The sequence below is a fragment of the Alnus glutinosa genome, chromosome 9, assembly GCF_958979055.1.
Source record: "Alnus glutinosa chromosome 9, dhAlnGlut1.1, whole genome shotgun sequence".
Lineage (NCBI taxonomy): Eukaryota > Viridiplantae > Streptophyta > Magnoliopsida > Fagales > Betulaceae > Alnus > Alnus glutinosa.
In genome coordinates, this window is record NC_084894.1 from 6,928,688 (window position 1) to 6,954,977 (window position 26,290).

Here is a 26,290-nt window from a genome sequence, read left to right on the forward strand (position 1 = left end):
TTTGACTTTTTTTTTTTCAAGCTTGAAATATCATCCTCGATCAGCCCCGCCACCAATGTACCCCTCCACCATCTTCGTCTGCCTCCCCACAACCCATATATATAGCTGTCTCACACTCACACGGATGCTCATCGATCTCACTTGCGAGTGTGTGGATCCCACACATCACCACTTCGCCTCCACATCTGGTGTTGCTTGTTGTTGGGCTTGGATTTTTATTTATTTTCTTTTTTCTGTAGCATTTATTGTGCTTATGTTTTTCTTTCTCTATTTGATTTGTATTTCTGTTTTTTCCTTTTGTGTGTTGTTCTTGAGTGTTGAATCACCCTTGCCTTTTAGAAAACCATATGTTGAAGGAGATTCTTCTTTTGGTGTTTCTTCTACTTAATGACAAATCGTGTTTTGTGTTATGCAACGCCTCCCCCATCAACCTTCTCTCGGTGGTTGTTATCTTAACCTAGCAAGGGCATGGGTGGGGTTGAAGGATATTGCGAGGGGAAGGGTCATGTCTCTATCCGTATCCCTTTTTGGGGTTCCGGTAGGGTTGAAGAGTCTCGTAATAGTCATACTCATACCCATGTCCTTTGTTTTGATAATTTAGCCGCTTTATGTGGGCATTTCTTGGCTTTTGCCTAAGATTAATAGGTCCGGGTCTTCTGTGGTTCCTCAAGATCATTATTAGACTTATTGCCTCTTTTATGTTTATGGTTTCATTATTGTCTATTTCGTTTGGGTCTGTTGTTAAGAGCCCACCCCTATTGGCTTTTTGTTAAGTTGTAAAACCTATCTTTTTAGTAATAGAATGTACTTTCAAAAAATAATAATAATAAAAAAAATTGGTGACGAACAAAAAAACAAAATTCTAGCTAGCATACATCCGTACGTCCATTTTATCATTCCAATTTCAGAATATAAACCCATACAATCTCATTTCAAGAAGCAAGCCCACAACAGGCTCGGAGTTACTGAACGAAGTCATTAAAATAAACCCCAGTACTCTTTGGTCATGGATGAAGCAATTACCATGCAGCTTTAAGGGTACTGCTTTTTCATTTTCTCAAATTAAGGATGGTCATTCTTCAAAATTTTTGTCGTATGACTGATCCTTCTGGAGCCAAAAGTTTACTAATAGTGAATCGATGATGACCTGCACCAGTAATTTAGTGTAAGCTGAAAATGTTCCTTCAAAGACTCGCTCTAACCAAGAGAAGAGAACCAGAAAATAAGGAAAAACCACTGAGAAGGAAAAGAGTCAGATGACAAGAACCTGGTTAATATGTGCAGCAACACAAGGAAGAACTAGCAGCCCTGATTCACCGACTGCACCACTGAGCTGCTCCACCACAGCTACAACGACAAGCAGAGCTTTCTACACAATGAGATGAACTTGTTAAAAACTAATTTTCATTTCAAAAAACACTCTGTTTTTCTTTTCTGTTTTTTACATGTGATCGAAATATCACTAAAAAACAAAAAGCGCAACCCGGGTATATAGGAAGTATACAAGAAAACATCTGACTAGAAGAAGAAAAGAGAACAAGGACATCGTAGAAGTTTTTGGGAGATTTCTATCTCTAAATCTTGTTCTTGGAGCTGGAAGCAACTTCTTAAGCTAAGAGATATTGCTAAGAAGTTTTTAAGATTCAAGGTAGGTGATGGTACTCGGATTTTCTTATGGTTGGACTGTTGGCATCCGAATGGCTACTTAATGGACAGATATGGTTTTCGTCCTGTTTATGATGCTGGTTGTTGTATTGATGCTAAACTTTCTTCCATCATCAAGAGGGGGGAGTGGCATTGGCCTTATGCTCGGTCTGATCTGCTGGTCCATATTCAAAGTCAGCTTTCACTAGTGATAATTGGGTTAGATGACCAGGTTATTTGGAAAACTAAAAATGGGGTTTATAATTGTGCAGAAACGTGGGATACTCTGAGGAAGAAGGAAACCGTTGTTGAGTGGTGGAGGCTAGTGTGGTTTCCTATGGCTATTCCTAGGCATTCTTTTTTGCTTTGGTTGGTGTTTAGAGATGTTTTGATTACTAAGGAAAAAATGTGCGTTTGGGGTTATGAGGGTGACATCTTATGTCCATTCTGCAGAGCATGTATTGAGTGTCGTGATCATTTGTTCTTCAAGTGTAGCTTTAGCCGTCAGATTTGGAGGAATGTAATGCAAATTTGCTTGGAACCTTTTCCAGTTGTGGATTGGGATGATGTAGCTATGTGGTGTATGATGCAGTTGAAAGGTAAAAGCCTTAAAACTAGGCTCTGCAAATTGAGTCTAGGGGCTGTTGTTTATCATATTTGGATTCAATGTAATAATTTGATTCATGGTAATGTGGTGTGTTCAGAGGAAGGTCTTATTGCAAGGATCAAATGGGAAATCAGGTCAAGGCTTATGGGGAAGGGGCAGTATCGTAGATTTATGGTCAATATCCGTCTTCTGCATAATTGGAATCTGCATAACTTGTTGATGGATTGATTTTATTTCTGGTGTTGTTTCTGTGTTGTTGTTGAGAAATGTTTGTGTAAGGGCTGTTGATTGTATTTTTCTTTTGGTTGTAAGCCCTTTTGGGTGGATAGTTGTCCAGCTTGCTGGTGTGTTGGTGTTTTTGTTTGGTCTATAAAGCTCTTATTCATCCAAAAAAAAAAAAAAAAAAAAAGGACATCGTAAAAGCTAAGCACAAAAGGAGCTAAAAAACGCAGCAGTATACTCGCGGTCCTCGAAAGATCTATCATTGTGTTCCCTCGAGAGAACAGAAATATAGGAATAGAAATGCAATGGAACAACCCTCTTTTGTTTGGACATTTTCATTCTCTATCACATCCAAAATGAAGTGAAAAGAGGTTACATATATTTAAAGAAATTCATTCAAGCAGATAACAATATATAAGATAACCCACATGGGATTAGAGCCTTCTTATGTAGTCACTGCAGATATAGGATGGTTAATTAGGAGGTATCAATATAGATCAACATAATTGGGTTCTATTTTTCAAATTAGATTCCACAAACGGTCAGCATAGTTGCTTAGTCATCTGATAATATAGAGATCGATAACATGTAACTAATGAGTGAAATCATTCGCCACTACTAAACTAACCTGGCTACAAACTATCAAAGAGCACGGAAATTCTCTTTCTTTGCAAAAATGGATTCAGTACCACCAAAAGCAGCTGACATGCACTTTACTGCAATGGTATTAAAACCCAGTAATATGAGATGCACAAATCTGCAAACAAATGAAGATCAAATATTCGTTAGATGATAAGTTCTTTTTTCTTTTTCAAAAGAATTTGATTATTTTGTTAACTAAACAGAACTTGGTGGAAAACTATCTGGCAAAGACATGTAATAATGCAAAAACGCCGAAACAGAGAGAGCAGTGCAAAACCTTTTTCTTTTTTTCTTCATGAGCCAAAATAAAAAATCTTTAAGGCTCGAGTTTGAGATAGGAAGAACTAAACAGAAGGTGCAAAAAGGACATCTAATTGAGATATGAAGAACGTTAACTTACATTCCCATCCCAACGGCTTCAATAAATACTTGCAGCTTAAATGTTAAAAGCAAGGGTCTTGATTTACTTACTTGCATCCATGGCGTCTAGAAAAAGTTAGAAAAATTATTACTACTAGATTATGAAAGATATAAACCAAGTACTCACAAATAAACAATTCCAGGTGCACTGATTCCAAACAAACAAATTTTGATTGATAAAGAAACCGCAAAGTTTATCATCCAAAGCCACGGACTTCATCGAGACTTGTTAAAGACTTCAAAGTCATTATCTTCTTCTTAACTTTCTATCCACAAAGAACTTTCTGTTGTATCTCTCTTTCTAATCTTTAGTGGTAAATCATTCACCTGAAGAACAGGACAACTGCTATTTGAGCAGACAGGTTTCCATAGAGGGTGTCTGCCATTTGTTAGTGCATGGCAAAAGCAAACATAACCTTAAGTTTAGGCATCATTGTATCGTGGAGGCACTCTCATAAGTCATAATCCAATGCACACCATTTCCAATGGAATGACAACAATAATTTGAAGAATTGGTAGGGACTAATTTTGTCTAGCAGTAAGCATTTAATTGATGTTGAAGCCAGTCGACACTCTTTCTCAACTTCTTCTTCCACAATTTGTAAATACTGTCTCTATCCACATTTAAACTTCTTTCTAATTGGTTTTATATTTTTAGTAGCAGATACTAAATGCTACTATGATTTGAGAAGCTTCTCTGTACGTTTTACTCACATTTCCAAACGAGGATATATATATATATATATATATATATATATATATATATCTTCTCAAAAAGAAATAACGAAAGGATAATCAATATTTTATTGCCATGGCCATAAAACTTAGAAAAGGCCCTGCTTTCTCACATCGAAGAAGCTTAAATACTCACAAGACTAAGAAGGATTGTACTTATCATTGAGGAAATCCTTTGATTCTCATCAATGTATGCTGCCAGACCTATAAACCAATCATAATAAGATATTTTGTGGGTAAAGAAAGTAGGAAAACAAAGATATGTAAGAAATAATAATAATGAGAATCATATCCTATTTATACTCAATGTGTGCGTGTCAGTGTGTGTACCAGATAATCATATTCATATCATGCCCATATCCAAAAAGTTCTGCTCATTTGACTCGACTCACATTAGTGTATGTAAAGTATGAAAAAACATTTAGGTGGTATACTCAATTTCAAATTAAGCACAGCAAATGATTACACTTACTTTTCCCCGAGGTTGAAAATAGCTGATTCTCTTCAGTTTAGCAAAATGATAGACATGATTTTTACGATGGAAAAAGGGAACTTGGCAACTTTTTGTACACAGAAAAAATTATAAATGTTAAACAAAAATAAGTGAAGAACAATAGAGCTATTACCTTTAAAAATATTTCGTACTACCTGTCAATGAAAAAGACCATAAAAATCCTGCAGACTGTGGAAGGTCAAGGAACATGACAAAGATGGTGAAGTCAAACAATTCATCTAATATTTGCCTATAACCTTTTTAGCAGTTCAATAATCCAGAAAAAGAAAAGAGAGAATAAAGCTAAGGAAAGAAAAATAGTACGTAGAGTCAAAAGAAAGACGTAGTACATAGGTAGGACATATGCTGATCTTGATTTTTGACATAGATGATATATAATTCAATGTTTGTTGGTGATCATATAGCAGTCATGATACAAACAAATACAGGAAAGATAGGTGCAAGTATTTGGACTATTGATGCTTCCTTGTTATACAGTCTATTCAATTATTTGTTCCTTATAAAGAGACTTGACCTTCTGAAACATATAATGGTTTTTCATTATGGGAAGGCATATAAAAGTAGTAAGTTGAGTGCATTTTTCAGCATGGGGTAAACATAACATTAATCCCATGGTCCTTTCTAATCTAATCAAAAGTTCAAAACCAGAAAACCAGATAAACATTAGCCATTTCCTAAGCTGGTATTTGAGCTTACCTGTAAAATGTTATTCATGATCATGTAGCATAGAAACTAAAATGCTCTGATCAACTGAATGACCCTCAAAAGTTCCAATACAGTTGCCTCCGTGTGTGATTCTTGATGATAATCAAGATCTAACAATAAGCTGTAATCGCTTTGTCACTGTGGAACTAGTATGAGAAAATTCAGCATCAATTTACCCTGCTACTTGAGTTTTTTATTCAAATACAGATTTCATATGATTTTACCTGAATCCAGTACAAGAATAGTCTACATAATTTGATGTTTTAAATAGCTTTGGCCCTTTGGGGGCTAAAGGTTAAATTAATAGTACCTTCATGATCCAAATGTTATCACTATCACATATAGTATGTAGGTAAAATAATTTATATAATAATATAATTAGTGTTTAGTAAACCTTTTCCCCGTGATACATTTTCAGGTAAAAGAGTTTCCAATAGTGACTTGGAAAGATATCCTTAAGACTAGAGAGCTGATATATTCTGGAATCCATTGGTCATAGAAAATGTTAAACATGTTTTCTTATGGTAGATAAATGGGTTTGTCCAAAGGTTTTATTTGTGTGTTACCATGGAGAGACAACACTATGATATAGTTAGGATAGGGATAAATTAATAAACATAGTTGGTGAACGTATCAGTAAACAAATTATGGCCATTTCTAGATCAGATATCAGTGACTCTTTTTGGTGCGGTTCGAGTAGTTATGGTCAATTTTCTGTGTAAATTTACTATTTACATAGAAATATAAGATGTAAAAATATAATGCCTTGCTCTAACAGACTTACGCTTTGCTTAAACTAGGGTTGGAAGATAAGTTTGTGCTCCAAAAAAATAAATTGTTTATGAGGCTGCTTATAAGAGGCCACCTCCCCTACTAAAACAATGAGGAAAAGAAAAAGACATTACAACTTCACTTGCGGAAATATCGAAGATCAAGATGATATTTTCCCTAAATGTCCAATAGCTAAGTATGTCAAGGACATAACTAAAAATAGGTGCATGAAACTTGCAGATCATGTTGATAGTGTTATCAACTTTTTTTTTTTTCTTTTTCTTTTTATAGTGATCGAAATTTCTTAAGAGCGAAAGGGTGCAACCTAAGTACACATAAAGTATACAAGAGAAACAACTAACCATTAAAATATAAAAAATCAAGAAAATCAAGAAAATTTGAAATTTGAAAATAATCATAGGTAGTTGTCCGTTGGAAAAGAGTTTTGAAGAAAAAAGTCTTTAGCTCCACCACCATCCTCTCACAATCTTCAAAACTTCGATAATTTCTTTCTCTCTGTATACACCACATTAAACATGGGGGAATCATCTTCCACACTACTGCACCTTGGAGGCTACCCAACAGCCCTCTCCAACTTTCATAGAGATTCATCACCTAATGAGGCATAACCCACTCTAACCCACAAAGACCGAAGACAGAATTCCATAAGGCCCTAGCAACCTCACAATGTAGTAAAAGGTGATCTATAGTTTCCCCACTCTTCTTACATATACAACACCAATTTACCACTAGAGATTCCGCCTTCTTAAGTTATCCATAGTGTGAATCTTTCTTAAAGCGGCCAACCAGACAAAGAAGGCTACTCTCAAAGGAATCTTACTCCACCAAGTACTTCTCCAAGAAAAGGGGGCACTGTTATGGGGGATAAGAACATTATAGAATGATCTAACCTCAAACAACCCTATCTTGGAAGGGGTCCAACAAAGCTTATCTTCCACTCCCAGTCTCAACTTGATAGAATACAACAAATTGAAGAGTGAGGAAAAGCAATCTACCTCCCAATCATGCGCCGCTCTGATAAAATTAACTATCCACATATGAGAGTCACTAGAGAATTGTAAGTGATTTGCCACAGAAGTATCCTTAAGGCAAGCAATGCCAAATAACTCTGGATAGACTACCTTAAAGACCTAATCCCGGCCTAATCCCAACACCATACGTCATGCCTAAATCTAATCTTCGAACCATTCCCCATCGCAAAACTAGTTTATTCAGAAAACTCCCTCCAGGCCCTCTAGATGTTTTTCCAAAGACCAATCCCATGTGCCCCATTGACCTCATTAGAACTCCACCCATCCCACAAGCTGCCATATTTAGAATTCACTACCACTCTCCACAAAGCCTCTTTCTCAATAGCATAGCATCATAACCACTTCCTTAAGAGAGCTCTGTTAAACAAGAGTAAATTTCGGACCCCCACCCCTAAAATATTGGAAAACAAACCTTAGTCCAATCTACTAGATAAAATTTGAACTCTTCACCGATACCATCCCACGAGAAATCCCATTGAAGCTTCTCTATACGATTGGTAAGGCCTAAAGGGTGGGGGAAATGAGACAAAAAAAAAAAAAAAAAAAAAAAAAAAAAAAAAAAAAAAAAAAAAAAAAACAAAACAAAACAAAACAAAACGTAGGCAAATTAGAGAGGGTGCTCTTAATTAATGTAATCCTGCCACTCTCAATAATGTCATCCCAAATATATTTAACCTTACAAGAAGCTCCCAGAGGAAGACCCAGATACTTCACAGGCAAGGAAGACACCTTACATCCCAGAATGCGTGCCAGATGCTTGGAGAAACTCTCCAGGAAGAGAAAATATGAATGATTTTGGAAAAGTTGTAAATATCCTTTCGAAAATATGGTGTAGTAGAAATGATTGTTATTATAGCAGGATCAATCGTAATCCTTATGGTATGATTCAAAAGGCTTCTAGAATGATTAAAAATGTGTGCTGAATGGAGTTAGGAGATCAGAAAAACAATTAATTAAATCAAATGGCATCCTACTATAAAGGATTGGATAAAATTAAATTTGGTTAGATCAAAGAAGGGAGCGATTAAGCAACTATGGCACTAACGTTTGGAGAATCTTTTGGTCACCTTAAATGTGTAGAAATGGATTGTGTTCGAGATTTTAGGTATACAAAGGCTCTTTCCAGGCATTGTAAAAATCAATTGACCTTGTCAAAGAATCAGCTATGATAGTAATATGAAGTTCAACATTTTGCGTGTATACAGAGAAGGTAAAAGAACAATAAATAATTTGACTAAGATTGGGCATCTTATTAAGGAGAAAAAAATTTGGTTTAATGAAACAACCATAGATCACAATTCAGCTAAGGACATTAACTTTCATTGTTTCAGAATAAGCAGCATACAACACGCCCCTTTCTATAAAATCTAGAGACTATAATTTATGCTTTGTGCTACCTTACCAAATATTGGTTTAAGGCTCTTGTATTTATAAAGAAGTAGTTACAAAGAACTAGGAGATTACAATGTGATAAGAGAAGAGACTAAGAGTTCTAATCTAAATGTTACACTTGTGAAGTAAATCTGAACTATAAGTTATCTAGTATTGAACTGAGTTATCTAGTATTTGAATTTGAACAACTAATCTTATCACTAGACTAACTAATCTTATCTTTAGACTTAGCATTATCTTGAGGGCTAGATATGTTTTTAACATGCCCCCTGCAATCTCAACAGTATGGGAAGGACGTTGAGATTGGACTGAAGAAAAGCAAATTAGGCGAATGATAGTGGTTTGGTGAAGATGTCCACAAGTTAGTCTTTGCTGGAGATGAACTGAATCTGTAGGATTTTTTTAGCAACCATATCCCGAACAAAATGAAGGTCTATTTCGACATGCTTGGTGCGAGCATGGAAAACCGGATTGGAGGTTAGGTATGTTGCTCCAATATTGTCACACCATAGTGTTGGTGATTGTGTGAGTTTCAGTCCAAGTTCGGAGCAGAGAGATAGGATCCAGGAGAGTGCAGCTACAGTGTTAGCATGGGATTTGTATTCGGCCTCTGTGCTTGACCTTGCCACTGTGTGCTGTTTTCTACAACTCCATAAGATGAGATTTTTGCCAAGGAAAATACAGTAGCCGCTTGTGGAACGACGATCATCTCGGTCTCCGGTCCAGCCAGCGTCGGAGTATGCTTGGATAGAAGCAGAGTCTGTGCGATAAAATTGAAGTCCAAAGTGAACTATTTGCTTGAGATATCGTAGAAGTCTTTTCATGGCCTGCCAATGAAGATCGGTGGGGTTGTGCATGAATTGAGCCAGCTTGTTGACACAAAATGAAATATTCGGTCTAGTGATGCATAGGTACTGCAGCACACCTACTGTGCTGTGGAAGAGGGTAGGATCATAAAATAAGTCACCTTCATATGCTGACAAGTGTGTAGAGAATGCCATAGGACAATTGATCGGTTTGGCTTTTGTCATCTTTGTCCGATTGAGAATATCAAGGATATATCTATGTTGAGACAACAAGAAGCCACTGGAATTGGGAAGAACTTCAATGCCTAGAAAATAATTGAGGAGGCCGAGGTCTTTCACAGCAAACTCTTGTTTTAATGTGGACAAGAGATTACAGACTGCTGAGGAGCTGGATGAAGTGATCAAGATGTCATCTACATAGATTAACACTAGGATAGTGCATGTGGCCGATTTGTAGAGAAATAGAGAGGTGTCCGATTGTGAGGCCCTGAACCCGAGTGTCAGTAGCTTGCCACTAAGTATGGAAAACCAGGCCCTTGGTGCTTGTTTTAGGCCATAGAGGGCCTTTTGTAGTTGACAAAGATGATTAGGATGCTGAGGGTGAGCAAAACTAGGGGGCTAAGACATGTAGACCACCTCTGAAATGTCGCCGTGTAGAAATGCATTCTGTATATCAATCTGATGGATAGGCCATCCATTTGAAAGAGCAAGAGAGAGAACAATATGTACCGTAGTAGGTTTGATCACTAGACCATAGGTTTCGCCATAGTCTATTCCAAGTTGTTGGTGAAAACCCTTGGCAACTAGTCTTGCCTTGTACCGATCGATTAATCCATCAGCTTTCCTTTTCAGCTAAAAAACCCATTTGTAGCCGATGATGTTTGTAGCTGAGGTAGGTGGAAAGTGTCCAAGTTCGGTTCTATAGTAGGGCATCGAACTCTGTGTTCATGGCAGCTCTCCAATTTTTATCATTTATTGCTGGAGAGTGACAAGTAGGCTCAGTGATAAGAGAGGAGGACTCGACAATTAGGGCTCTCAAAATTGGATACTGAACTCTGCCATCTGTGAATTCTCGAGGTTTTGAGATGTTATTTTGCACGAGTGACCATGGGGTGAACTGATTCTAGAGGAGCTAAAGGTGGAGATGAAACTTCAGGAATAATAGGAACAAAGGAAGACTCGGCAGATGTGACTGATTTGGATTGAGGGGACTGCAAAGGAGTAGCAGAAGGTATAGAGGCGGTGCTTGGTTGTGGAATTGAAGCAGCCAATGGATAAGAAAGAAGAGGCAGGGAGAATGGCTGCCTAGAATTTGGAGATGAAGTTTCTTTTGAGAATGCAGAAGTATATGGAAAGGTAGACTCAGTGAAGACAACATCTCAAGAAATATATAGACGATTTGTAGGTAAGTGAAGGCATTTGTAGCCTTTGTGCAGAGTGCTATATTCTAAGAACAAACAAGGAATGGATTTGGGTTGGAATTTGTTGGTATTATAGGGCCAGAGATTAGGCCAACAAAGGCAACTAAAGGTTCTTAAAAATGAATAATCAGGACTGCATTTGAAGAGAACTTCAAATGGAGATTGATTTTAAAGAATTGTGGTAGGCATGCGATTGATGAGGTAGCAGGTAGTGGAGAATGCATCATCCCAAAAGGCTAAGGGTAAATGAGTCTGAGAGAGTAGTGCTAGACCGGTTTCGACAATGTGTCGATATTTCCGTTCAATTGCACCATTTTGTTGGTGTGTATGAGGGCATGACACACGATGTAGAATACCGAGCTGTTGGAGGAGTTTGTTGACAGGGCGATATTCACCACCCTAGTCGGATTGGATTGCTTTTATGTTGGTGTTAAAGAAACGTTCCACAAGATTTGAAGGTTAAGAAAACTGGAGAAACATCACTTTTTAATGAAATAGGATAAAGCCAAGTGTATTTGCTCTAAGCATCAAGAAAAGATACATAGTATTTAGCACCAGACCTAGAGTTAACTGGGGCTGGTCCCCATACATCAATATAGATTAAAGCAAGTGGACACGAGGCAATTCCAGAAGAAGACGAAAAAGGGAGTTGCTTGCTCTTGGCACCGAGACATGCAGTGCAGGCAGGAGACTCTGTTGGAGAAGTAACTGGAAGTTTAAAACGGGATAGGACATGACGAACAATCTTTAAGGTTGGATGACCCAGTCATGAGTGCCACTGAAAAGTAGAGGCGCTCTCACCCACCATGGCAGAATGAGGATGCTTATTTGCAGAAGGGAAAAAGTGGTAAAGCCCATGTTTATTCAACCCGCGGAGGAGGAGTTTCCCCGTGCTGCGGTCCTTTAAGAGAAAATATAAAGGATGCAATTCAAAGAAGGTGTTAGTATCTTTTGTGAATTTATGAACAAAGATGAGATTTTTTTTGAAATGAGAGGGACATGCAGAGTATCCAAGAGGTCAAATTGAGAAGTATGAGTGAATAGACGAGTGGTACCAATATGATCAATTGAGAGCCCCTTACCGTTACCAATACGAATTTTGTCTGAGCCAATGTAGTCTTTAGCCTTGATGTTGAGGCTGGCCAAGTCAGAAGTTAGATGATGAGTGGCTCTCGAGTCAGGGTAACAATTCTAATCTGAACTGCTGGAGGGTGCCGAGAGATAAGCCTGTGCTTGAGGAGGCTATTCATGAGCGTAGGCCTCATTGAAGCGATTGTAGCAGTCCAGCACTACATGACCATAGTGGTTGCACACTTGACACAAAGGTCGCTTGGAGCGGGAATTGCTGGATGGAAAGCCATGGCTAAAGGATCCTTGACCCCTTCCTTGAAAGGGTCTAGATGTACCAAAGAAGAAGCTACGGCCAGAGTTGTGACCATGAGAACCACGCATGCCTCGGGATGGGTAGTGAGGAGAGTAGCCTCGGGTGGCAACGTTAGCACCAGCAACCAAGAGATCAAGAGAGGCTTGATGTTGTTCTAGCCGCATCTCATGAGAGAGAAGATGGCCATAAATCTCATCCACAAAAAGAGTTCAGCTATGGTTGTAACAGAGTTGACGAAAGGATCAAAATCAGATCCAAGGCCCGCCAGGAGAAAGAACACCATCTCAAAGCCATTGAAAGGCTGACCAACGACAGCAAAGGCATCACACAGTGTCTGGAAGGTGTGATAATAATCGGCGATAGAGGAGGATCCTGACGCCGGAACAGAATAGTGATTATTCTGCAGGCTAATCAACAAGTAGTTTGCAAGGAAGAAGACAGGAAATTCACCCCAAAAACAGAGAGAAAACTCTGAATTCGATAAATTATCAATAATAACAAAACTGTTGGAAAAACGCCCACAAGCCGAGCTAATATAGCTAAAAATTCGACCTTTAGGATTTTACCAAAAATAGCAAAACCCTAATAAAATCTCCTAAGACTTGAAATAAATACAAATAAGCATATTATGAAAATACTTGGTGCCAAAGAATATCTCCAAATTAATGGAAAATATTTGGTGCCAAAGAATTACCATATTAGGGAAAATATAATAACTATAATATTACTTAACGACTACGTAAATATAATTATGGGAATTCTTTAAAAGATGAATCAAGATATTTGTGATAGTCTCTTCTTTCCTTCTTGGTCTTTCCCTTGATGGATGTTGACAATTGGTAGAGAATATCTTCTAAATCAGAACTTGCTAAAGGTCTCTTCTTTCCTTCTTGAGTAGTTGACCCTTTCCTTTCTTGCTTAAATCAAGCCAATCACATCGCCACATCATAGACCAATTAATTCTATAGTTGCGTCTGATTTCTTCCTGCATCAGTCTCACCGGGTTGGAAAGAATTCGTCCTCGAATTCGAACCTTCTTTACCTCTATCTTTTGGATGGCCGATCAATTCATTCCATTCTGTATTTCTCAATATCAAACTAACTTGAAACCAGAAGATAAATAAATTGCAACCCATCACAACGACTAGCCTCACACTAAATTGAAATAATTCAATCTTCTCACGTCTTTTATTTATTTTCTCTAATTCACGCTCCATAAAAGTCTTCAAAGAATTATCAATTCTTTCTTGACCGCAAAAATTAAAATTGTCATCCATCTCGCCAAAACCAACATTCAAATTATTACTAGAAGAACTTGATAGAAAATTTTCGATCCCAAGAAAATCAACATAACTAATTTCCTCATTACTCAACTGAAATCCCTCGTTATGTGGACTTTCATCAAACACATGGTAGTCATTATTTTCTTCAATAAATTTTATTGCATCACCCACAAAACTTACCTCTTTCAATAAATCTTCTTCTTCATGATAGACATCATAAATTGGGGGAGAATTCCAATCCACAAATCCTTGTGAAGGATTTTCAACATCTTCATGTTCAACATCATCATGAACATCTCCATGTATGAACTCCTCATCAACGAACTCGTCTTCTTGGAACTCTTCATCAACAATTTCTTCATCCCGACCACGTTGTTCCCGGTATGGAGCAGGATTGTGATACGGGTTGTCGAAGGTGGAATTGGAATCGGAGTTCATCTCACGATTGCCGAATTCCTGCGCCGCTAGGCGCTGGGCTAACTCTGCAACTTGCATCTGCAAATCCTCAATCATCATATCCTGAACGTTACGATCATGGTGCGGAGCTTCCTCATTCGGAACCTGCTCACGACGACCACCAGCCATCGAAACTGATGAATAACTCATCTCAGGAAAGTGCTAAAGCTCTGATACCAATTGACGCCGGAACAGAATAGCGATTATTTTGCAGGCTAATCAACAAGTAGTTTGCAAGGAAGAAGACAGGAAATTCACCCCAAAAACAGAGAGAAAACTCTGAATTCGATAAATTATCAATAATAACAAAACTGTCGGAAAAACGCCCACAAGCCGGGCTAATATAGCTGAAAATTCGACCTTTAGGATTTTACCAAAAATAGCAAAACCCTAATAAAATCTCCTAAGACTTGAAATAAATACAAATAAGCATATTATGAAAATACTTGGTGCCAAAGAATATCTCCAAATTAATGGAAAATATTTGGTGCCAAAGAATTACCATATTAGGGAAAATATAATAACTATAAAATTATTTAACGACTACGTAAATATAATTATGGGAATTCTTTAAAAGATGAATCAAGAGATTTGTGATAGTCTCTTCTTTCCTTCTTGGTCTTTCCCTTGATGGATGTTGACAATTGGTAGAGAATATCTTCTAAATCAGAACTTGCTAAAGGTCTCTTCTTTCCTTCTTGAGTAGTTGACCCTTTCCTTTCTTGCTTAAATCAAGCCAATCACATCGCCACATCATAGACCAATTAATTCTATAGTTGCATCTAATTTCCTCCTGCATCAGATCCCTTCTTGAGAGTCGCCAGTTGATAGTACACCGGAATTGTGCGTGCCTTCGTCTAAGAGGTGAAGAGGATCTCCAATGTAGTCCATGCGTTGCGGGAAGTGGCACAGCGGGTGACATGAGTTAACATCATTTTAGAAAGAGCTAAGTTGATAACCCTGGGCAGTAGTTGATCTTGCATGCTCCAGTGGAGGAAAGCCGGATTTGGAGACGTGTTTGATACACCATCTTTGGTGGACGTCACAGTGGGAGACAAGCAGGGGGTTGAACCATCAACGTATCCATAGATGTTGCCGCCTTTGAGGTGCGGAACAATTTGGGGCAACCAAACTGGATAATTGGTGTTGGTGAGTTTGGTAGGGTTGAAGTTGGTGAAGGTAACCAACAGAGGGGTTTGATAGTGAGTGGAGATCATAACAGGGGTAAGAGGGGTCTCGGTTGGTGATTGAGGTGGTGGGTTGGAAGTAGACATGATTGAAAGATGGAAGAAAATTGAGAGAAAAAAAAAAAAAAAGACGTGAGTCACGATTGTGGCTCTGATACCATATAAAATCTAGAGACTATAATTTATGCTTTGTGCTGCCTTACTAAATATTGGTTTAAGGCTCTTGTATTTACAGGGAAGTAGTTACAAAGAACTAGGAGATTACAATGTGATAAGAGAAGAGACTAAAAGTTCTAATCTAAGTGTTACACTTGTGAAGTAAATTTGAACTATAAGTTATCTAGTATTGAACTGAGTTATCTAGTATTTGAATTTGAACAACTAATCTTATCACTAGACTAACTAATCTTATCTTTAGACTTATCATTATCTTGAGGGCTAGATATGTCTTTAACACTTTTCACTTTTCTTAACAAAAATTGGGCAAAGAATAGTGGTTACGGGCTTGGCAGTTACATGGTGTGAATGAGTTCTCTAGCTAGTCAAAAACTTTGCATATCTACATACTTTTACATACCAACTGACAGCAAATCAGTGATTATAAGATTATAGAAAATGAAACAACATTGGTTCAATTGATGACTAACCACCACCTCTTTCTAATTTGTACTTGAAAATATAGATTTTCTTCTTTTCCTTCACTCCTTTGGTAATTTTACAAGCATCAGTAAAAAATTTAAGGGGAGGCTGTGATTACATCTGTTAGAGTGGGCTTTTATTCAACAATAAGGAGATTAGTTTGCTATTTACTATTTCTTTCAAAATAGAAAATTCAAACTACGGGTAAAAGAGCTTGAAACAAAGGCAAGGAAGGAACCTTCCCCAAAACTAAAGGGATGAGAAGGGTGAAAATTAGACTCCAAAATAGCTCCCTTGCTGGAATGGGTACACCAAAACCATCAACAAAAAACAATGAGATCCAAAATGGCACCTGAATTGTCAGATAACAATTACCATGCTATTCCAGGAAAAAGACAAACAATACTCAACAATATTATGAATAGAAAAAGATTAAAGACAATACTGCATATCTGATTAAGCAATTCTTACGTATGCCTGCATAAGAAAGTAGCCTCCACATGCAAACTCCATGGGAGTTCATCTAAGAACAAATACAAACTTCTTGCAAGGAAAATAATGAATGCACAATAGCAAAGGTCGGGAGAAAAGTATGAGCTGCTGTTGCATTTTTATCCATTTGAAAACATTGAAATCTGCTTGAGATATTGGCAACAGAATGATGCTTAGAGGAATAACAACAGCACAACAATGATTAGGAAAAACAAACTACGGTATGGATAAAATCATGGTAAACATCTCTTATATAATATGGCAGCCATTCCATTACATTAACAATGAATTATTAGCAGCATATTTTATTGTTTAGAAGGATAACTAGTGTGAATAGACAAATATGTTAGTGGCGCATCAATAAAAATACATAAAAGATGACAAGCTTCTCTTACAAGGTAATCAAAAGGTTTGCAAAAAAACTATGATGGGTTAGCAAAGAAAAAGTTTTTTAAAAAATAGGTAAATCTTTTATCTTGTAGTATATTTGCCATTTTGAGTCATAGAAGGGGAACATTGCAACCCCAATGGTAGATTTGGAGGGCATTGCAAAAATTGAAACATGTAAGGGACACTGCAAAAAGGATGGTACTTAGAGGGGGGTGAATGTAGTTTCACCTATTTTTTATAGTCAAGCGAACCATTAGTTACATTTATGCTTTCCAACACGACTAATCCCTATTAAAGCTCTCCAAAATCATTTATATAACCTAGTTTCACCTTGTACATAACCAATATGAGATAGCACATGTCTAATGTAAGACTTAACACAATGTCTTCACAACCCAAGGTATCACATATTTATAACACTAAAAGAAGATTAAGTATATATTAAACAAACAAACAAACAGAGTAATTCTTTCCTAGAAAACTTAAGTTCTAAACAAATAACCAAGGAACAAGTTCTTAGCATTGCCAACTAGATTAACAGATTGAAATTACAAAATTTGTACCTTCGTTTATAGCATTTTAGGACACATTAAGATAAGTGCTCTCTTGGAACCTAATTTGTAACAACCTTAGGACATGTCTTAGCATACACAAAAGAAAGGAGCAAGTGGAACCCTAACCTAATGTATGGATGAAAGCACTAGACCACTAGCCACCATGCCAAGGCAAATGCATACAACCTCTCTTTTGGCCTAACAACTAATTGCAACTTACATTGGCAGTTCGACCCTTTGTGCAGAAGGTCCAGAAAATAAATTATGGAATGTAATATCATTTAAAATGTAACACCTGGCATAATTATTGCTATAGATAAAATAAGGAATTTAGAATAAAGTAAATGAAGTTATATTTTGGTGAAAATAGACGGAACACAGAAAGGTGCATAGGCATTCGATAGAAAAAATGAGAAAATTTCCTAAGTTAAAAGTTTAGGAAGTTCGGTTATGTGGTATCGCATTCGAACGCGACTGAATCGCATTCGAACAAGACTGAATCGCCATGTGTCGCTATGTTGGGACCTATTGATTAAGAAAGTTGTATGACGCTATTGTAGGTCTTCAAGTAGAGGACATTCAAGGAAATTGGTCGCAACGACGAGGATGATACGCTACCATAAAGACAAAAGAGAATTAAGCAATTGAGTTAAGGAAGTTTATATATGTACTAGCTTTTATAGGTGTTGGGATGAAACACTATCGATCTACTCACGTGGACGGCTCTTAGCACATGCCTTGTGGGGTGCGATTTCGAATGCCATAAAAGGTTTTGGCTTTCCTCACTAGATACCAATTGGTTTTCAGATGAGATGGTCAAAGGCTCGATCTAACAAATGGTATCAAAGCGAGGGTAATAGGTTTGAGTCGCGGGAGCGTCACGTTGAGGGAGGGATAGTTGGAGTGCAACATTGTCACTCTGCTCACATGGATAGCTCTTAGAACATACCTTGCAGGGTGCAATTTCGAATGCCATAAAAGGCTTTGGCTTTTCTGACTGGATACCAATTGGTTTTCAGATGAGATTGTCAAAGGCCCAATCTATCAATAACTGTTCGACCTATGGCATTTTATGTACGAATTATGCCATGTCTTCTAAAGAAAAGCCCATATTACTTATAGCATGTAAATGATGAAATGTATGAAAGCATTTTATGCATGCAATGTGTGACATGAAAGATGCTTATTTCAAATTATGCTTGTTTTACTACAATTTCTTTCAGATATGCTATTGTATGTATCTTTACTAAGTTTTATGAGTTAAAGAAAAGAAAAGGCTATGCAGAAATATGTTTTGTATATTTTGTATGTATAAAAGAAATAGAAAAAATACACAGTAAAGAGAACACAGAAAAAGAACATCGGTACTACGTGTAAAATAAAAAGTTATGAATTTCTTAATGAGGGTAGTGCAACACACCGACAGTAGGTGTGGCTGGAGGGGATGTATTGGCCAATCTTTTGAGAGGGGTTGATCCGCAGGTTGCACAACCTATGCTTTGAAGATTAAACAAAGCACAGAAACAGAAACAAAGGAAAAGGAAAGGCACAAGGAAACAAGAATAAGGAACACAGAAAATAAGAAAGAAAGTGAAGCAAAGAAAATAAATTGCATAAGCCACCCAGTGTTAGGGTTCTATAGTAATGTGCAATGTTTTACAGAGTGATATTTTCTATGAAATGATATTGTATATGATACAATGGTTTTTTGATAAAGGGATTTGTATTCAAAGAAAGTACGTTTATGAAAGAAGTTGTGAAAGATATTTATGGGGAAATGTTTAGTCAAATGATTGTTTTATGCTTTTAGCAAAACATTAAAGTGTTTACTAAGAAATGTTTTCAGAAAATGGTGCAACGATTTCTATAAAGCTATTTTGTGAATGTTCATAAATGAACTATAAAATGTTAATGCAGTCACACACTAGCACCATCTTTCTTGATTATTGAGCCGTGGACTCATACTTCCAATTGTAAATGTTGTTTACAAGAAAAGAGGAATAGTACCAGACAATAGGACAAGGACGACAAAGACTCAGGAGCATGAGCTAAACAATAGTAAAGTATAAGGTATAGAATATGATATAATTTTATGTAAAATTTATAGGTATGAAGATTGTCATGTAAGGGATGTAATTAGATAGGTTATGAAATGCTCAAATTATGTTATAGTGGTTTAGAGCTCTGGTGGACTTCGTATGCATGTAATATAAAAGTTTTAAATATACTCGTTGCTCACGTTTTATGGTTTATATATTTATTGTATTTCCGCTGTAAATGATAGAATAATTAAAGGTCAAGAGTAAGAGTAGCACGCCCAAACATTAATTCATAGGAGTTATAAACCTGGGGCTTTATATAAATTCTGTATATAAAAACCACATAGTGTTGTCTGGTCAGTGATCGGTACATTCATTAATTGTGCAAAAGTTGATGAAACAACCCAAGTCCTTCCTTATCGAACTAAGAGTTAACCATTATAAGAGCACAGTAAACCATAATAGAGCCTAACAAAAGACAAAACAGCCTTGAAGTCAACTAATGATCGAACTTGTTGTTCACTCTTCTTCCTTATAATGCTTTCTTGAATTATGAGTATCAAAGAAGAAAAGAAAAAATTTACTCCATTATAGCATAATTTAGTATAGGTACAAAGTGGGCCAAAACATAGTAGTAGGTACTGGTAAGTCTAAACTTACTGTTAAAATGCCTAATAAATTGGATATCACAGTCAATGCAAGAGCAAGAGCAGAGTTCCCACCAACAGGCTGCAATTATGCCACATTTACCCTTCTTAAGCATATATCATAATACTTGCTGAAAGCACTATTGGGTAGAGAAGGAAAAAAAAAGGTTCATGGAGTACTTGTGTCAATGCAACTCCACTTGATAATGTTGTCGGCATACAACTAAAAATAGCCAATCCTGTATCAAGAATCATCATAATCAGCAACTTTGAACAAAAAGTTAGAAAAAATAAAATAAAATAATAATTACTGCAACTTTTGTATTTAGCAGCATGCCTGTTACAAACTCCTGAGGCGCAATCTGAACTTGTAAAATTAGCTTGGAGAAGAAGAGACTAAGCAAAAGAATAGAAGCCTGGATAATAAATTTAAACACTTAGAGGCGAACTATCAACAAAGCATTTAGAGGCTTTATGGAAATTGCAATTTCCATCTTCCCCTGTATCAAAATACATGGTAACAACTGAAGAAGCATTTAGACCACTATCAACAAAGCATTTAGAGGCTTTATGGAAATTGCATATCTATAAAATTCAAAAGATTAGTCTCTATAACAAACATATATGCACCAGGGTATCAACATTGCTATTCTATGGTAGGAGAATGTATGGGCAGATTTTTCTTTTCTTTAAATGGGGGATGGGTGGGTGTTGTTGGTAAAAGTGATCAATTATGTAGAACCTATCTCACTTTGATAAATTGAGAAAATATCCTAAAACATTGAAAATGTATAGGAGATCTGCAGAACCTACACAATTTCAGAGCAATGTATTTGATAACCTTAGCTCATTATAAGGGGCATAAAATGAAAGCTGAGATTCTTTTTATACCAAAAGATATAAATTTTATAGAAGTCCTTTTATGCATACAATACAAAGAATACAGGAACTAGAGATCATACTAGTTTATATCCTGAATTCAAGTACTTAAATGAAATACAGTTACAAACTGAAGCTAATGTACATTAAAACGTTTGGTAACTTCAAAAATGCAAGAAAGCATTAAAGTTAGAAAGCCATGTCCTCAAGAAGGTAACCTGACTGTCCACTCTTGAATGTGTCTAGAAAATGCACACTCTATAACATATCCAAACTACAAGTCTGACAAGACATTGAGCTTAGTGAAACATATTTTAGTCATGCTTTCACTTATTAACTATAATTAGAGAGAGAGATTTCACAATATTTCATCACAATACCTTCGTTTTGTTGATAATCTCATGATCCATGTTCTAGGAGAAGGAAATACGAGCAATAAATCCATAAGAGAAGGAACTTCTCAATTTCTTAAGTTCAAATTAAGATTATTTTGAAAGGATAATTGGCATAAATTTTCCTAAGAGAAGGAAATAGACAACTATAGTCAATACTAGCATACCATCACTAAATATTTGGACAAGATAAATGATCAAAGGAGATAAGTTCAACATATAGACAACATATAAAAAATTGAAAGTCATACTAGCCCAAATATTCTAGCTGGCCAGGCTTCTACAACTGCTCAAAATTCCCCACGGTGTAACTTCAGCCCTATAAGATTCAAGAGGAGTTCAGGAAAGGCTAACAAAAAGGCATGTAAACATACAAGTCATGATGAACAGAAATCCACCTAAGATAAAGAAAATTCCAGAAGTACTAAATTTTGACAATGAAAAATTGTGTGCAAGACAGCCAAGAGCTGGATTTGCAATTCCCAAAACTACTCCGCTAATTAGAGCTACAATTTGAGTTACAAGATTAGTAATTCCTAGTAGGAAAGAACAATAGAAAAAGAAAGCAGGATCTTGCAATGTCAAAAGATTAATTTACCACAACTTCTACTCATATTTTTTGGTGCTAAATGAAAAAAGAAAAGGAAAGAAAAAAACTCAAGCTTTAAAAGAACATATTACATACAAGAGTATCCATATCAAATCATGAGCTTGTAAAGACAACTAGTGATGATGGTCAAGGTGGTGGCGGTGAAAAATTTACTATAATATTGAAGAACTTGCAAAACCAAATATGAGTTCAACTAAGTCAATCCAATCAATTAAATGTGACAAGCCACATAGATTCAAAAGGCATGTGAAGCACACTGATGTAGGACGGAATTTACTAATATTTTCGGTAAAAACAAAAATAGAAAAGATGTCCAAAATAATACTGAAGCAGCACCGTTTGATTAGAAGCTTACATATTCGTAGACAATGGAAGTACAAAAGGAAAGACTTGATCGTCAAGCCAAAACTTTATTTTCTTTTTGATAGGACTATATTTACTAGTAGCTTTATTTCTTTCCTTTTAGGATTGTGACTTTATTTTCTTTCCTTACTAGGATTAGATTTGTTTATTTATTTCTTTTCCTTATTAGGATTAGATTTACTTTTACTACTAGAATAAGGTTTTACTATTGTTACTAGAATAAGGTTTACTATTACTATTAGGATTAAGATTACTTTCTCTACAAGTATTTCTCTTCTATAAATAAGCTTGCTTATTATGTAAAACTCAAAATCAATTGAATTGTTATAAAATCAGAGAATTCTCTCTCAAATACTTTGCGGAGTTTTATCTTTCTTTTAGCCAGCTGACTTGTTTTTATCTTTTTGGGTAGAAGACGAAGACGCTTCTCCTTACAGAATCAAAGACGCTGCTATTTAATTAATCACCTTAGTCTTCCGCTACGTTAGTTGGTATCAGAGCAGGCTTTATCATGATCATGACCAATTAGCGCAACGATGACAAACTTCTCCAACAATGCCACTTGTAGGGGAGGGGCTCTTTTGAGAGCCAAACTTATGGGGTATCCGAGCCGGCATTATTCGGATTCGATGGCCAAGTATTTCTCTTCTATAAATAGGCTTGCTTATTATGTAAAACTCAGAATCAATTGAATTGTTATAAAATCAGAGAATTCTCTCTCAAATACTCTGCGGAGTTTTATCTTTCTTTTAGCATACGGGCTTGTTTTTATCTTTTTGGGTAGAAGACGAGGACGCTTCTCCTTGCAGAATCAAAGACGCTGCTCTTTGATTAATTACCTTAATCTCCTGCTACGTCACACACCGACCAAAGCCACGCTCAAATAAAATACTAAAGTGATGCCCCATAGGAAAACATAACCCAAGCCTCATGCATGACAACAAGTTACTCATTTCAATCATGCCTAGCACCAATATGATAGAGTCTAAAGCTGGTGAGTGAAGTTTAACAACATACTTCCAAAAGGAACGAAGCTTTCCTGAGTAGGTTTGAACGCTCTTGTCAAGATAAACAATAGCATTATCATCAGTCAAGCAAAGTGTGATTGTGAAACATCAAAACTCATGAATTAACTAATATGAGGATCATGTAAAAATCAACCCACCTTCATGACAAGAAACCACATAAAAAATCACCTTCCACAAACAATGTTAATAATGAAGAAATAAGTAAATTAGTCCCTCAAGAATGATCAATATTGCCTATAGGAAGGAAGTTACTCAAAGTGAAATTTAAGAACTCTTTTGTTAAGGTTGACACATATGCTGATTTCAAAGTCTTCTTGTGATTACTTCCATCCAAGTTTCCCTGTAAAGCAAGTAATACTTTTTCACTTCAAGCCAAGCATGTCATGCCATGCCAATTGTGCAAAACAATATTATTCCTAAGAAGCACACATTTCAATTATGGACAGCTAAAAATATTTCAAACTATAATAATGAACAAAAATATGTTCAAAAAGATGTATGCATCCTGCAACAAGGCAAAAAAGCCTCAACCATAATTATGGAACATACAATTCATTTTTCACTAAGCTTATTTTAATCCTGATATGCAAGTACTTTTTCTTCTTTAGCCTAGTTTATGCATCTTGTTTCTCAGTTTGAGATCAAACCAATAGAGAAGCCTATGTGATTATGATGTATTATAATCTGTAGTTGTATACACTATTGCCCCATAGATAGATAATCAATTAATATATGACTTGTAACATGAAAGGATGCATGTAGATGAGTGATCTTTAAAAGAAAATGCTACAAGGACATCTAGTCATAAGCTCTCCTAAAATTTGCAACTTGTGACATTTTCTAATACATAACTGTTGAGATAATATGTGAGTCTTAGATTGTGTTATTTTTTTGGGGGGGGGGGGAAAATCACTGGTTTTTTATTCTTCAATTCATACCTTGAAAATGATACCGAAAGCTTTTTCAGGTTGTACAAAAAATCTTTGCCCAAGAAATAGCGCAAAACTACAAACCGATTGGGAACCATTGGAAATCGACCGAAAACAACCGCATCCTATGGCCAACAATTTAAAAGGAAAAAAACCACAATTTCACTAACCCCTGACCCAAAAGAACTCACAATCGAGGATCAACACAAACAAAAACATCAACCACTACAAACCACATCCTCCACAGCCAATCCACAATCTCTGCCAACCACCCTCCACAAAGATGGGTCCTCTTCCCACCATAAAACTACAATTACATGATGGTAGGAGGGTGCATCTCTATTGGTGTATGGATGATCCCAACGAAGGTGACAACGATAGTGGAAGGAGAGATTTTGAAGTTTTTGGCATGGCAAAATCTGAACTATTTATTTAAAACTAACGGTTGATGCAAATTTTAGGTAGAACTCACCCTTTAAAACCAACTTGTAAGAAAATGGTGTCCAATAACTTATATACATATTGTTAATGTTACACTTAAGCCATGTGGAATACTTAGTATCGTAACATACCACCATGCTTCGCAGTTGATGTCCACCACGGCTCGCTATATCGACACTGACTCAATGGTAGCTCTTTCTCTTTTGGTAGCTCTGCTCACCTATCAATATTTAATGGCTTAACACTATGCGCATACATAATATATAATATTTTAATTCAATCTATAGGTCATCTCCTCTGTGACTTGACCATAAAACCTCAACCCCTTCGATCCCATACTCGAATCACCCTTGAAAATTGGTTTGCAAAGGGAGAATATTCAAAAATTTATATATACATGGCTATGATCAAGTATAAGCCATGTATGACACAAAGAATCGTAACAACGCCCAGAATAGAGGTATTGCAATGGGTGCAATTCTCATGATCTCAATCCCAAAATAATGGTCTCCTCTACAAAGAGTGTACTCTAATAGGAAAGTGCACTAACAGTCAAGGGTGGACCTAGCACAAGACTTGGGGGCTTGTGTCCCCCCAATAATTAAAACAACTCCCAAAAAATATATTTTTTAATAAGGTAGACCCTTAAAAATTAATTTCCTCTCTCCCAAGTTTTTTTTTTTTTTTTTTTTTAGTTTCGTTCCCACACACTAAAATTCCTAGTTCTACCCCTGCTAACAGTCTACATCACTGTGCTCTGTCAAATGCGCTATTCCACCACCCATATAGGCTTTACATGACATGTTCAAACACAAGTGGGCTGAACAACACTCGATTCAAATGCCCCTGACGCGGGAAATAGCTTCTCGCGCATTCGACACAACCATCAAGCACCTGGTTGACTTTCCCATGGTCTAAATGATGGTGGGAGGGTGTGGGATGCTTTTGGTTTGGGGGAGGGGGCGAAAGGAGTTTCAAAAGGGGAGTTTCGAAGAGGGGGGGTTGAGGAAAGCTCCAAAATGTATTCTTTTTCCAGTCAAATTATCAGAAGTTAAATTTTGGGAACCTCATCGTCATCTCTGGTTACTATTAAAAAGTAAAAAAGTAAAACACCAATCAAGAAATTTTAACATAGTAAATAGAATTCAAGAAAATGACCTTATTGGAATTCTCAGTGGCACGTACAGTCAATGAGAACGCCTTGGCATTCGGCAGTGAAACGAGAGATAAACCGGAGAACAGACCATTGTTTGGCAGAAAACATGGGTTATGACGAGGAACACACACCGCCAACAATGGTGGTCTAAAACATGGTGTGTTAACAGTTGCTGGCTTCATCATAGGAGGCTCAATGGTGGCAGTTGAAGAATCTTCAAAAGGCAGAGTTTTTTATATCATTTCTTGAATACCTGGTACGTTGGTCCATAATCACCAATTATCATAGGACTAGTCCTATACGGGATGCGTGACCCACGAGGAACCAAAGGTTTGGAGGGATGTTGGTAGCTTTCTCCTTTGTAAGGCTCCCTTTTCAGGGCTTATCCAGGAGAACCATTGTTACCATCAATCGTACTCATAACTCGTACTTGCAATTGTGAAAAAGTTACTCACTCACAAAGTATGATTAACAGGATTAATGGGAGAGA

The 26,290-nt window shown here is 36.6% G+C and overlaps 1 pseudogene; it reads right to left on the minus strand.

Annotated features, from left to right (window-relative positions):
* Positions 1-1,072: 1,072 nt before the first annotated feature.
* On the minus strand, positions 1,073-25,982 carry LOC133876714 (probable sodium/metabolite cotransporter BASS4, chloroplastic; annotated as a pseudogene).
* Between the last annotated feature and the right edge of the window lie 308 nt (positions 25,983-26,290).